This window comes from Oreochromis aureus, linkage group 7 (assembly GCF_013358895.1).
Source record: "Oreochromis aureus strain Israel breed Guangdong linkage group 7, ZZ_aureus, whole genome shotgun sequence".
Classification (NCBI taxonomy): domain Eukaryota; kingdom Metazoa; phylum Chordata; class Actinopteri; order Cichliformes; family Cichlidae; genus Oreochromis; species Oreochromis aureus.
This window is the reverse complement of record NC_052948.1, coordinates 30075499-30090253: the sequence shown is the minus strand read 5'-3', so window position 1 is coordinate 30090253 and position 14755 is coordinate 30075499.

The following is a 14755-nucleotide window of genomic DNA, read 5'->3' as shown; positions in this document are numbered from 1 at the left end:
GTGAAAGAGCAGGGAGGAGGGGGAGAAAGAGTTTTATACACTCAGAGGAAGGGCCATAGGACCATGTGATTTCTTTGAAACCACAGACTTGGTAGGAACACTGAGCAGCTCTACTCCCCTCCCTTGTGTTTAACAGAAACAGGAGCTGGCATCACTGTGTGTGCAAATGTGACGTGTGTCAGGGCTGATGTTCCTCTGGGAGTTTTCCTCACATCTTGTTTCAGCCTCTGACTTTTTATCTTGGACCCTTTTACCTCAGTTAAAGCCTCTACATTACAAATTGATCAGCTAACAGCTGGGAAATATACTTCACCTTTACTGTGAACAGCTGTGAACAGAATGAATTACAAATGTTCAGTCTTAACTGGGGAATTTTTGTGTATTATTTGGTGATGCAGGTCATCCATATGAAGCAGTGCCTCTTTTGTTTCTTCAAAATGAACAAGAAAAGAAAAAGCCTCATTTGCAAGTATACATGCACATAGCATTGGGTTTATTGAAGAGGTTAGGAAATGGTTTTGAGATCCCAGGTGCACCCATGAGTTGAGGTGGCTGTGAATTATTCTAATTTGCCACGGTTAAATTTGCTTGTCTTTGTCCTTTTCACACAACACCCTTGGAAATTATTCTTCTGCTTCCAAACAATCTGGGAATGGTGCGGAGAACATTCCAGCAGATGATGTTAAACCAAGGGATAGTATCGGTAATGCTGCTGCAGAAATTCAAGTAGGCAGTAGGGCCACAATTTCATCTATCTCATCAGTGTTTGATACTTCTTACCATAATATGTTGCTATAGAGATTTAAACCTGCTGTACTCATCAAAGGTACTCCCCTACAGCGGTTTTTATCATGTCTATCTAATAGACTCCAATTTGTTCATGTAAATGGAGAGTCCTCTTCACACACTAAGGTTAATTATGGAGTTCCACAGGGTTCAGTGCTAGGACCAGTTCTGTTTACATTATACATGCTTCCCTTAGGGCAGTGTCATCAGAAGGCATAGCATACATTTTCACTGCTATAACCAACACCATCTATCCATGAAGCCAGATGCAAGACATAAAGTCGGGAAAAACCCTAATTTTCTGCTTCTAAATTCAGATAAAACTGAAGTTATTGCTTTCTCTGTATTATTGTAGGTTCTTTACCTTACAATATAAAGGACCTTGGGGTGACTGTTTTTGTGATTTGGTGCTATACAAATAGAACTGAATGTAATTGAATATTTTACAGAAAGGTGAGAGTGCAAAGAAGGATAGTCACCTCTTTGAACAGAATATGTGACAAAGGGCAGCCCTGGTGGAGTCCAGCATCCACCAGGAACAAGTCCAACCTATTGCAGGAAGAACCACTTTTATTAAATCTTCATCTAATAAGAGATGCATGCAAGTCTTCTCAGGCTCTCTAAATACATGATTCCATTTTTTTTTTCATTTAGTAAGAAAATCCAATTTTTCCACTTAGTTTTAGTTTTATGTTGATCCAAATGTTGCAGCAAGAGTACTGCCAAAGGCTAGAAAGAAAGGATATTTTCCTCAGCTTTCAGACCCCCTTCTGTGGAAGAATCTCCCAGTTTGGATTCAGAAGACAGACACTATCTCTACTTTTACGATTAGGCCTAGGCTGCTGGGGGCCTGTTTTTCTTCACTCACCTCTTTTCTCTCACGGCTCATGTGCACTGGCAAGGCACAGACAGGGCACAGGGCCACACCAGAGGTGCGAAAGACCATGTGGGTTGTAATTTGCTGGGCACCCCTCAGGAATTGGGAGATCAAAGAGGAGTCCACCCCTGTGTGTATATATATGTATAAATTCCCCGCTCGCCCCTGCACCGCTCGGTGTATTCTTCAAGCTCGGGTCCTCTACCAGAGGCCTCGGAGATTGAGGGTCCTGCACGGTATCTTAGCCATTCCTAGGACTGCACTCTTCTGGACAGAGATCTCCGATGTTGTTCCTGGGACCTGCTGGAGCCACTCGCCTAGCTTGGCAGTCACTGCACCTAGTGCTCCGATTACCACTGGGACCACCGTTACCTTCACCCTCCACATTTTCTTGGGCGATTCTCTGAGCCCTTGGTATTTCTCAAGCTTCTCATGTTCCTTCTTCCTGATGTTTACTGTCATTCGGAACCGCTACATCTATCACTATGGCCGTCTTCTTCTGTTTCTCTACCACCATGATGTGCGGTTGGTTAGCCATCACCATTTTGTCCGTCTGTATCTGGAAGTCCCACAGGATCTTAGCTCGGTTATCCTCCATCACCCTAGGGGGCATCTCCCATTTTGATCTGGGACTTCCAGGCTGTATTCAGCACAGATGTTTCTGTATACTATGGCGGCCAGTTGGCCAACCTGCTGTTATGTGCTGGATTGTCTCAGGGGCATCTTTACACGGCATGCACCTGGGGTCTTGCCTGGTGTGATAGACCCCAGCCTCTATGGATCTTGTGCTCAGAACTTGTTCCTGTGCTGCCATGATTAGTGCCTCTGTGCTGTCTTTCAGTCCAGCCACTGGTAGGTTTTCTGGATATCAGCCATCTCCTCTATCTGCCGGTGGTACATACCGTGTAGGGGCCTGTCCTTCCATGATGGTTCCTCGTCTCCCTCCTCTTTCTTGGGTTTCTCCTGCCTGAGGTATTCACTGAGCACTCGGTCAGTTGGGGCCATCTTTTTGATGTATTCGTGGATGTTTCTTGTCTCATTCTGGACTGTGGTGCTGACACTCACCAGTCCCCCGGCCTCCTTCCTTCCGCTTAGCATACAGGCTCAGGGTGCTGAGGAGGGTGAAACTCTCCATGCATGGTCAGGAGCTTCCTTGTCTTGATTTCAGTGGCTTCTATCTCCTCCTTTGGTCAGCTTATTATCACAGCAGGGTACCTGATCACGGGCAGGGCGTAGGTGTTGATAGCCTGGATCTTGTTCTTACCGTTCAGCAGACTCCTCAGGACTTGCCTGACCCTCTGCAGGTACTTAGTGGTTGCAGCTTTCCAAGCGGCCTCTTCATGGTTCCCATTTGCCTGTGGGATCCCCAGGTACTTGTAACTGTCCTCTATGTCTGCAATGTTGCCTTCTGGTAGTTCGATCCCCTCAGTTTCAACTACCTTCCCTCTCTTTGTTATCATCCGACTACATTTCTCCAGTCCGAACGACATCCCGATGTCATTGCTGTATATCCTGGCGGTGTGGATCAGTGAATCGATGTCTCATTCACTCTTGGCATACAGCTTGATGTCATCCAATTACAGGAGGTGGCTGACAACTGCTCCATTCTGTACTCGGTATCCGTAGCCAGTCTTGTTAATGATCTCACTGAGGGGGTTCAGGCCTATGCAGAACAGCAGTGGGGACAGAGTATCTCCTTGGTAGATCCCGCACTTGATGGCAACTTGTGCTATGGGCTTGAAGTTCGCCTCTAGTGTTGTCTGCCACATCCCCATTGAGTTACTGATGAAGGCTCTTAGGGTCCTGTTGATCTTGTATAGGTCTGGGCATTCCAGGATCCAGCCGTGGGGCATTGAGTCATAGGCCTTCTTGTAATCAATCCAGGCAGAGCACAGGTTGGACAGCCTGGTCTTGCAGTCTCGGCTGATTGCTCGGTCTACCAAGAGCTGGTGTTTTGCACCTCTGGTATTCTTGCCAATCCCTTTCTGTGCCCCACTCATGTATTGACCCATGTGTCTGTTCATCTTAGCCGCTAAAAGTGCAGCCTTACCTAATGTCCATCCTACTGTTACTCATTTTATATTAAGATTTGAAAATATAGTTGGTGTTGGTATGGCGAGTAGCCTTCAGTAATACTAATAAATCACACAGCAATAGTACATTCATGTAGTCTTAAAAAGCATGATAATATATTAAGTAATCCAAAGCATTCAGAATGCGTTACTCTCACTGAGTAACGTAACGGAATACGTTACAAAATACATTTTGGGGCATGTATTCTATAATCTGTAGTGGAATACATTTCAAAAGTAACTTTCCCAACACTGTATATATACTAGAATATAAAATTCATATAAATGATGTACCTAATGATTGAAGTCACAAAATAATGTTCAAATAAACCATTGTTGTTACAGTTTCTTATTTAAAGCAGAAAGAATAAATCTTTAACAGTAAAAGTATAAGTATTCATTTGTGAGACAATATGCTGACGTAATTTTGCTTCAAATCTTGACCAAATTCATAGCTTCTGCTTTTATTGCAACATAATGACTCCTTTTAAACTGTGTGCCCTCTAGCTAGGTATTCTAGCTAGAGGGCAAAAAGTGTGGTGGGGGTTGGGGGGGGATTATGTTGTGTGGTTGCTTTTCAGAAGCTGAGCTTGGCCTCTTGGTTCTAGTGACAAAAACTCTAAATGCTTGGATGATTTCATGCATCATTATTTAAATATGCATAACAACAGAGCTCACTCCAAACAATCTGAGCCAGCAAAGAAAAGTTAACACATTTTTAATATGTGCAGCAGTGGACAGCTTGTGTCTCGCCTGGGCATTTTGTGCTTTACTACTATAATCTTTCCCTTTTGTCCAATAAATATAAACGTAATGTGTGTCATGTCTGTGCTGGCAGACCGTGAGGAGTGGCGAGAGAGAGCACCCAAACGCAAACATGAGAGACAGAACGGAATCTGAACTAAAAGGAAGCCTTTATTCACGGCTGACAAAAACACAAACAAAAAAAGCAACAAAGACTAAACTGCAGCTGAATAGTATTGTGGTAAGACTACACACCTTTGTAGCGGGAGTCGCATAAGTTAGTAAGGGTCCTGGCTAGACCCCCATGCTAAAAAAACTAAGCCCTGTAATGGCGCGGCTACGTCTGCAGCCTGTCCGTAGCTCAGACACAAGCATTGCACTACATGTTCACTATATGTTGTACTGTGTATGTCACAAATAAAGAATTTGTAAGTTGTTTGTAAATTGTAAACAAACAAAACCTAAACTGGAAAGCAACTAAAAAACAAGTTCACAGAAACTAAAGTCCTGAAAACCCAAAACATGAAGCCTGGAACGTGAAAAACCTGGGACTTGGAAATACAAGGGAGATGAGCGGCAACAGACAAAGGAAGAAACAGGACTAAATACACAAAGGAAAACGAGGGGATGTGAAACAGGAGGGGAACGCAGCTGGAACTAATCTGACACAATGAGACCGGGAGGAAGCAAAACTGAATATATTAAACACAAAACTTCAAACTGTCAAAATAAAACAAGAGACTCACACTTGGCACTGTGACATGGATGACTGACGGGGAGAGACAGAGGGAACGAGAGACATAACTGAGAGAGAGATGAATAATCCTGTGGACAGAACTTTACATGCACGAGAGACACGACGGGCTACACATGGAGGCACGAAAAGGGAAAAGACTAAAAAAAACAAGAAACTCAGAACCACAAATACAAATGAATAAACCGGGAAGAACAAGGTATCTATACAATACTAAATGAGGACATCGGAATTCTAGACACACCGGGTCATAGACCCAGTACCATCACAATGTTCTCTCCATTCTACCTTTCTTCTTATTCCTGTGCACAAAAGTCAGCTGATTGTTAGTGCGCAGGAAAAAAATTTTCCCCCATGATGCAGATAATTGAAGAACCTAATACTTGTGACTCAGTAATCTGATTACTGAGTTTAATATTAAAATACAACATTACTTACTCCCTTTTAGAAAAATGAGTAGTAGGTATTATGTACTTTTCCCACCCCTCCGCCACCCCCCAATTGTGTGTCCCTATTGTGTTATAAGGGTTGGAACGAAGCCATAGGAAATGTAGCAGGTCAGTATGATTGTTGGGGGTGATCATGCACTCCTGTCTCAAAAACATCCTATTTGGCACTACGGTGTGGGAAGGTTTCAGGACAGTGTATCAGCCCCTAGGCCAGGGGTCTCAAACTCCAGTCCTCGAGGACGGATGATCTGATATCCTCATGTCTATGTTGTTCCCACATCATCATAATAAATGTTGTTCCAGGTTCAACATTGCAAGTGACCAATCACACTGTTGTGACATCATACTTTCGCAAGCCAAACGATTCATTAATTTATGAAATTCCAATGTTGCAAGGACAATATGTATAATGCTTACTGTTTATTAAAGAATAATATCCTGAAATGCAAAGAAATCAAATTGCTGGATCGGCAGACAGAGGTGGTTTCTCGCAAGTTAAGTAGATTATTTTTTTTAAGGCGTTTTTTTCCAAAGTCGCAAAAGTATGACGTCACAACAATGGGACTGGTCACTTGCAATGTTGAACCTGGAACAACATTTATTATGATGATGTGGGAACAACACCGACACGAGGATATCAGATCGTGCCCTCGAGGACCGGTGTCCTGCAACTTTTCCATTTGTCCAACACACCTGTATAAAATTATTAGGTCATTAGCAAGAGTATAGAACTTGACTGCATGCTGAAATGGCAACTCTTAACCCTACTCAAGTAAATTTAAGTAAATGTAAGTGTTTGGAAAAATGTACTTCTAAAAGTACTTTTATTGCACCATGTTCATTCACTCATGAGCTGCTGTAACATGATTCAAATGGCTGAATTGCCACCTCAGCATGCAGTCAAGTTCTATAGAGTCTTGCCAATGACCTACTAATTATATTCATGTTTGTTGCAACAGGGTAACATGGAAAAGTTGAAGGACACCGGCCCTCAAGGACCGGAGTTTGAGACCCCTGCTCTAGGCATATGCAACAAATTCATGTTCTTTCTCTTTGAAGTACATGTGCTGAGGAGCTGCCATGCTATCCAAAGTGGCATCCTATCACTTTTCCATAAAGTTATTTAAATTGTTGACTGTGTCTATAAGGAGAGGAGGGGGCTGAGTCAGACTGATTGAGGTCGGTTGGTTTGGAAGTCTTTGATCCACGAGCAGGTGGCAGGAAGGACAGGCCTTTGTATTTAATTGTTTAACTTTGGCTCTAAAAAAGTACCTTTGTTCTAAAGACGAATCACATGAACACATTGTGTTCACATTGTGTTTTATGTTTTATTTGGGAATAGAATGGTGTGTATGTGTGAGTTTGGTGATGGAGTTTTAATTATGAATGAATTATGAATTTTTTATGAATTATTATGTCTATTTTTTTTAATGTTTTATGGACAACAGATGGAAATTAGCCCTTGGCTATAATCTGGTATGTTTACATTCATGTAATTTTTTTTACATGTATGTTCATTAACATGCACTGTCCTAAATAAAAAAAAAAAAAAAAATTGCAGTGGGCTACCGAGGTTATCACGTTTAATTTAGTCAAAAATCAGAAGATCTTACCCGCTGGTTTTAATTAAGCTATTCTGCAGATCTTTGGGCCCCAGATGAAAGCAGGGGAATAAGTTTGTTAGAAGCACTCCCTGTCTCATAAGGCAGACACCAAAACACCCACCCATTTGTAAAAATAGACCAAAAAAAAAAAAGAAATAGAAATGTATGATTTAGGAAGCTGTGTTAAATTCATATATTACTTTTCCCATGCCCCACATGCATAGATTAACATTATAAATACGCCACAGCTCTGAGGTCGAATTAAAGAAGGTGTGTGTGTTTTATTTTGTATTTTCCTTTTAGAAGGCAACTTTCTTTAACCTCCTAGGACCTGGCGTCCACATATGTGGACATCACATTTTGGGTTATTTAGACCAAAATTCTCAATTTTGCTCTACAAGGGCCTGATATCCTTTTACGAGGACATTATCCTGCTACTGTTCTATCAAAATTTTAAACGAATATCCTCATATGTGGCTCTTATTTTTCTTACAAACAAAAATAAGGTAAAAAAAAAAAAAAATCTGGTAATTCTTTGTTTTTACATTCATATGCCCCAATATGCCCAAATATCAAAGAGAAATTAAAAATGCATGCCGTGGAAGAGTTCGGGTCTTAGGAGGTTAAAGGAAATCCTGCAGGAAGACCTTTAGCTTTGTCTGTGAAACAAAGACCTAAACATCAGATTCACTTTGGTCTCACTTTCCATTATCTGCATTGCTCATGGTTTAACTCTCTGTATTTTCATAAGTTTAGTTTTATGTCTACACGTCAAAGTCTTATTTATTGCTTGTTTGTAGCATTACGCATGAGTTTCCACCCTTCAAAATAAATGAAAAAACTTTAATAACACCTCTTTTTTCTTATTTTAATTGTCTTTGAATCATTTGTAGCCCACAGTAGTTCTGGAAATGAAAAAGATGGGGCATCAAATGGAAATTCGTCTGTTATGCTAAAAACAAGCAAAGAAAAAAAAAACACTTTAACATCTGGGCAAAAAATTCAAAGTTGCCATTCTAGAAGGAAAGTACACAATAATAAAACACACACACCTTCTTTAACCCTTTCATGCATAGTGGTTACTACGTGGACAGCTATTCAAAGGCTGTTTTCTTGTATTTGTGTCAGTGTTGATGGTATACTTGCACATAAACCACTACACTGGACACTGATGTGTCACTCCTGCCATGTTTAAAAACTGAAAAAGTACATGGTTAAAAAGTACATGTTTAAAAAATGAAGTTCAAAATCCACATATAAGTTCAACAATCTTTTTCTCATGCCTAAAGATGAATAAAAATACTTAAGAAAAATATACTGATTGAGGCTGTCATAATTCATGCATGAAAGGGTTAAATCGACCTCAGACCTTTATAATGTTATACTGCGCATGTGGAGCATGGGAAAATATACTTATTTAACACAGCTTTCTAAAATCATATGTTTCTATTTCTATTTTTTTTTTCTATTTTTACATATGCCACGGTGGGTGTTTTGGTGTCTACCTTATGAGACATGGAGTGCTTCTAACAACCTTATTCCACTGCTTTCATCTGGGGCCCAAAGATCTGCAGAATAGCTTAATTAAAACCAGCGGGTAAGATCTTCTGGTTTTTGACTAAATTAAACGTGATAACCTCTGCAATGTGCGCATGTGATTCGTCTTTAGAACAAAGGTACTGTTTTAGAAAACAAAGTTAAACAATTAAATACAAAGGCCTGTCCCAGAAACGATGTGGGCTTCATAGATAATTGGCAAACCTTCTGGAGGAAACCTGGTCTTGTTAGGAGAGACGGCATCCATCCCACTTTGGATGGAGCAGCTCTCATTTCTAGAAATATGGACCAATTTATTAAACTCCCCAAAATATGACTATCCAGAGTTGGGACCAGGAAGCAGAGTTGCAGTCTTACACGCCTCTCTGCAGCTTCTCTCCTCCTGCTACCCCCCCAAAAACCCATCTCCATTGAGACTGTGTCAGCTCCCAAAATGACAAAAAACAAACCAAAAACCAGCAACAAACAACTTAAACATAGAAAATCACAAAGAAAGAACAATACAGAATCCACATCTGAACCAAAGAGTAAAACAATGAAATGTGGATTATTAAATATTAGGTCTCTCTCCTCCAAGTCTCTGTTAGTACATGACTTAATAATTGATCAACAAATCGATTTACTCTGCCTTACAGAAACCTGGTTGCAGCAGGATGATTATGTTAGTTTAAATGAATCAACACCCCGAGTCATTCTAACTACCAGAAACCTCGAAGCACAGGCCGAGGGGCGGTGTGGCAGCAATTTTTCACACCAGCCTATTAATTAACGAAAGACCAAGACAGACTTTTAATTCATTTGAAAGCCTGATGCTTAGCCTCGTCCACCCCAGCTGTAAAACTCAGAAACCAGTCTTACTTGTTATCATCTATCGTCCACCTGGGCCTTACACAGAGTTTCTCTCTGATTTCTCAGACTTTTATCTGATTTAGTGCTCAGCTCAGATAAAATAATTATTGTGGGTGATTTTAACATCCATGTAGATGCTAAAAATGACAGCCTCAACATCGCATTTAATCTGTTATTAGACTCATTTGGCTTCTCTCAAAATGTAAAAGAACCCACCCACCACTTTAATCACACTCTAGATCTTGTTTTAACATATGGCATAGAAACTGAACATTTAACAGTGTTTCCTGAAAACCCTCTGCTGTCTGATCATTTCCTGATAACATTTACATTTACAATAATTGATTACACAGCAATGGAGAGTAGACTTTATCAAAGTAGATGTCTTTCTGAAAGCGCTGTAACTAAGTTTAAGAATTTAATCCACCCACTGTTATCATCTTCAATGCCCTGTACCAACATAGAGCAGAGCAGCTATCTGAACGCTACTCCAACAGAGGTTGATTATCTTGTTAATAATTTTACCTCCTCACTACGTACGACTCTGGATACTGTAGCTCCTGTGAAAACTAAGGCCTCAAATCCAAAGTCCCTGACTCCGTGGTATAATTCTCAAACACGTAGCCTAAAGCAGATAACCCGTAAGCTGGAGAGGAAATGGCGTGTCACAAATTTAGAGGATCATCATTTAGCCTGGAGAAATAGTTTGCTGATTTATAAGAAAGCCCTCCATAAAGCCAGAACATCTTACTATTCGTCACTGATTGAAGAAAATAAGAACAACCCCAGGTTTCTCTTCAGCACTGTAGCCAGGCTGACAAAAGTCAGAGCTCTACTGAGCCAACAATCCCTTTAACGTTAACTAGTAATGACTTCATGAACTTCTTCACAAATAAAATTTTTATCATTAGAGAAAAAATTACCAATAATCATCCCACAGATGTAATATCGTCTACAGCTACTTTTAGTACCATCAATGTCAAGTTAGACTCTTTTTCTCCAATTGATCTTTCTGAGTTAACTTCAATAATTAATTCCTCCAAACCATCAACGTGTCTTTTAGACCCCATTCCTACAAAACTGCTCAAAGAAGTCCTGCCATTAATTAATTCTTCGATCTTAAGTATGATCAACCTATCTCTAATAATCGGCTATGTACCACAGGCCTTCAAGCTGGCTGTAGTTAAACCTTTACTTAAAAAGCCATCTCTAGACCCAGCTGTCTTAGCTAATTACAGGCCAATCTCCAACCTTCCTTTTATATCAAAAATCCTTGAAAGAGTAGTTGTCAAACAGCTAACAGATCATCTGCAGAGGAATGGCTTATTTGAAGAGTTTCAGTCAGGTTTCAGAGCTCATCACAGCACAGAAACAGCTTTAGTGAAGGTTACAAATGATCTTCTTATGGCCTCTGACAGTGGACTCATCTCTGTGCTTGTCCTGCTAGACCTTAGTGCTGCGTTTGATACTGTTGATCATAATATCCTATTAGAGCGATTAGAACATGCTGTAGGTATTACAGGTACTGCGCTGCAGTGGTTTGTATCATATCTATCTAATAGACTCCAATTTGTTCAAGTAAATGGAGAGTCCTCTTCACACACTAAGGTCAATTATGGTGTTCCACAGGGTTCAGTGCTAGGACCAATTCTATTTACATTATACATGCTTCCCCTAGGCAGCATCATTAGAAGACATAGCATAAATTTTCACTGCTATGCAGATGACACGCAGCTCTATCTATCCATGAAGCCAGGTAACACACACCAATTAGTTAAACTGCAGGAATGTCTTAAAGACATAAAGACCTGGATGGCCGCTAACTTTCTGCTTCTTAATTCAGATAAAACTGAGGTTATTGTACTCGGCCCTGAAAATCTTAGAAATATGGTATCTAACCAGATTCTTACTCTGGATGGCATTACCTTGGCCTCCAGTAACACTGTGAGGAACCTTGAGTCATTTTTGACCAGGACATGTCCTTTAACGCACATATTAAACAAATATGTAAGACTGCTTTCTTCCATTTGCGCAACATCTCTAAAATTAGAAATATCCTGTCTCAGAGTGATGCTGAAAACTAGTTCATGCCTTCATTACTTCCAGGCTGGACTACTGTATTTTTTATTATCAGGATGTCCTAAAAACTCCCTGAAAAGTCTTCAGCTAATCCAAAATGCTGCAGCAAGAGTACTGACAGGGACTAGGAAGAGAGAGCATATTTCTCCTGTTTTGGCTTCCCTTCATTGGCTTCCTGTTAAATCCAGAATTGAATTCAAAATCCTGCTCCTCACATACAAGGTCTTAAATAATCAGGCCCCATCTTATCTTAATGACCTTGTAGTACCATATCACCCTATTAGAGCACTTCGCTCTCGCTCTGCAGGCCTACTTGTTGTTCCTAGAGTATTTAAAAGTAGAATGGGAGGGAGAGCCTTCAGTTTTCAGGCCCCTCTTCTGTGGAACCAGCTTCCAGTTTGGATTCGGGAGACAGACACTATCTCTACTTTCAAGATTAGGCTTTTCACCCCAACCGGTCGCAGCAGATGGCCGCCCCTCCCTGAGCCTGGTTCTGCCGGAGGTTTCTTCCTGTTAAAAGGGAGTTTTTCCTTCCCACTGTCGCCAAAGTGCTTGCTCATAGGGGGTCATATGATATGATTGTTGGGGTTTTCTCTGTATTTATTATTGTGCGATCTATTGTACAATATAAAGCGCCTTGAGGCGACTTTTGTTGTGATTTGGCGCTATATAAATAAAATTGAATTGAATTGAAATCCTTCCTGCCACCTGCTCGTGGATCAAAGACTTCCTAACCAACCGACCTCAATCAGTCTGACTCAGCCCCCTCCTCTCCTTATAGACACAGTCAACAATTTAAAGAACTTTACAGGAAAATTGATAAGGTGCCACTTTGGATAGCATGGCAGCTCCTCAGCACATGTACTTCAAAGAGAAAGAACATGTTGATTTCTTTTATGTGAAAATTTTGTTACAATTTCTTTGCTGGCTCAGGTTGTTTAAGATAAGATAAACCTTTATTAGTCCCACACGTGGGAAATTTTGGGTAGAAAGTACAAGAGCAGTAAAAAAAAATAAAGAGAAAAACAATAGAATAGAATCAGATAAACAGAATAACATACTATACAAAATATAAAGAATACTATATACAATAGAATGAGCACTATACAAATAGAATAAAAATAAAATACTTTGTTAAATAGAAAATATGGGGAAAAATTGCACTTTGTACAATTCCACATTGCACATGTGTGTTTGGAGTGAGCTGTGAGGGTTTACAATATGTTTTTTTTATAATATCACACTGGAAAGTTTGATTAGATATGAGTTGGCTGCCTTGTTTGGCAATCAACGTTTGAGAAATCGCTAAAATCTGCCATGAAAATCATAAAAACAAAGAGTAACTGTCTTTCCAATCAAAATATGAAAAGACAGGGACACACTTTTGGATCAAATAAAACAGCAGACTTGGCAAACAAGTACGAAGAAGAAACGCGGAAACACGATCCTAAAGCAGGGTTTCAAGGAGCGCCTCCAGGTATTTAGGCACCAAGATGACAGTGGATAACCAACATGTATGTGACGGAGCATCATACTAGAGGTAAACTCAAGAGTATTGAGACTTAAGATGAACTGAGAATACGAACATTACTTCGATAAAGATGTTTTTGTTATATAATTAGATAACTCTATAAAGAGGGCATATGAAAGTACATTAAGGCCGGGTCATTTATATGCATAGTAAGCTGGACCCTGCAGACCACTGGGCTTCCGGCCTGTGTGCCGAAGAGGGCACTCTTCCACAAGTGGACAGAAGAGCTTTTCCCTCACCAATTACAGCTAATATAGTGTTTATGTTTTTGGAAGTCAACATGATTGTATGTTTTTGTTGTATAATATTTTTTTTCGATAATGTGTTGTGTGTGTGTGTTTTTTTTTTCTTTTCATCGGGGTGTACTTTTCGATTTTTGGCTATGTGCAGAGATAAAAATCATATAAGGTCGTACAATAATGCCTTGTAAGGTAACTAAAATAGTGTCATTTAATGTAAATGGCATGGGGAGTCATATTAAAAGAAGTAAAATTATGTCAAAAATAAAAAGAGAAGGAATAGAAGTTGCTTTTCTACAGGAATCTCACCTATCGAAGTTTGAGCATGAAAAACTAAAGAAATGGAAATTTAACCAGTATTCTTCTTCCTGCCTTCAGAGTTCAAAAAGAGGTGTGGTAATTTTAATTTCGAGAAGGTTAAATTTTGAATGCGTTCAAGAAATCGGTGATAAGGAGGGGAGGTTTGTGTTAGTTAAGGGGTATCTGGAGGGTACACTGACTACTCTTATAAATGTATATGCTCCCCCAGGATCTGAGTTAAAATTTTTTAAACAGGTTTTTGAAATGATAGTGGTAGAAGCACAAGGTACTCTAATTTTGGGAGGGGATTGGAATGTTCGACTTAATCCGTCTTTGGACTCATCAAACCCACACGCCCCGGGATTAAATAAAATAACCAAAAATATTAAATTAATTTTAAAGGATTTAGGGCTTATAGATATATGGAGAGAATTAAACCCCATCAAGAAGGACTATACCTTTTTTTCTCACCCACATTCATTTTATTCTAGATTGGATTATTTCTTTATGTTTCAAAAGACTTTAACAGTGTGGTCAATTGCAGGATAGGAGTGATGGATTTATCGGATCATGCCCCACTGTATCTGGAAGTAGTGCTTGGACATGAAAGAAGAGCTACATCTTGGAAATTAAATACAAGTACTCTATGTCCGTTGAAAGAGCAAATTAGCCAAGATATAATAGATTATGTAGCGGAAAATGACAATGAAGAAGTCTCTCCGAGTATTTTATGGGATGCCCTAAAAGCGGTTATACGAGGAAAACTTATAGGCTACAGTACTAATTTAAAAAAGAAGAGAAATGAGCATATAAGAAAACTCCAGACACAACTACAATATCTTGAAGATGCCCATAAAATAAGAGCAGATATAAATCTGAAATTAGAAATACAAAAGAAGAAAAATGAAATTGAT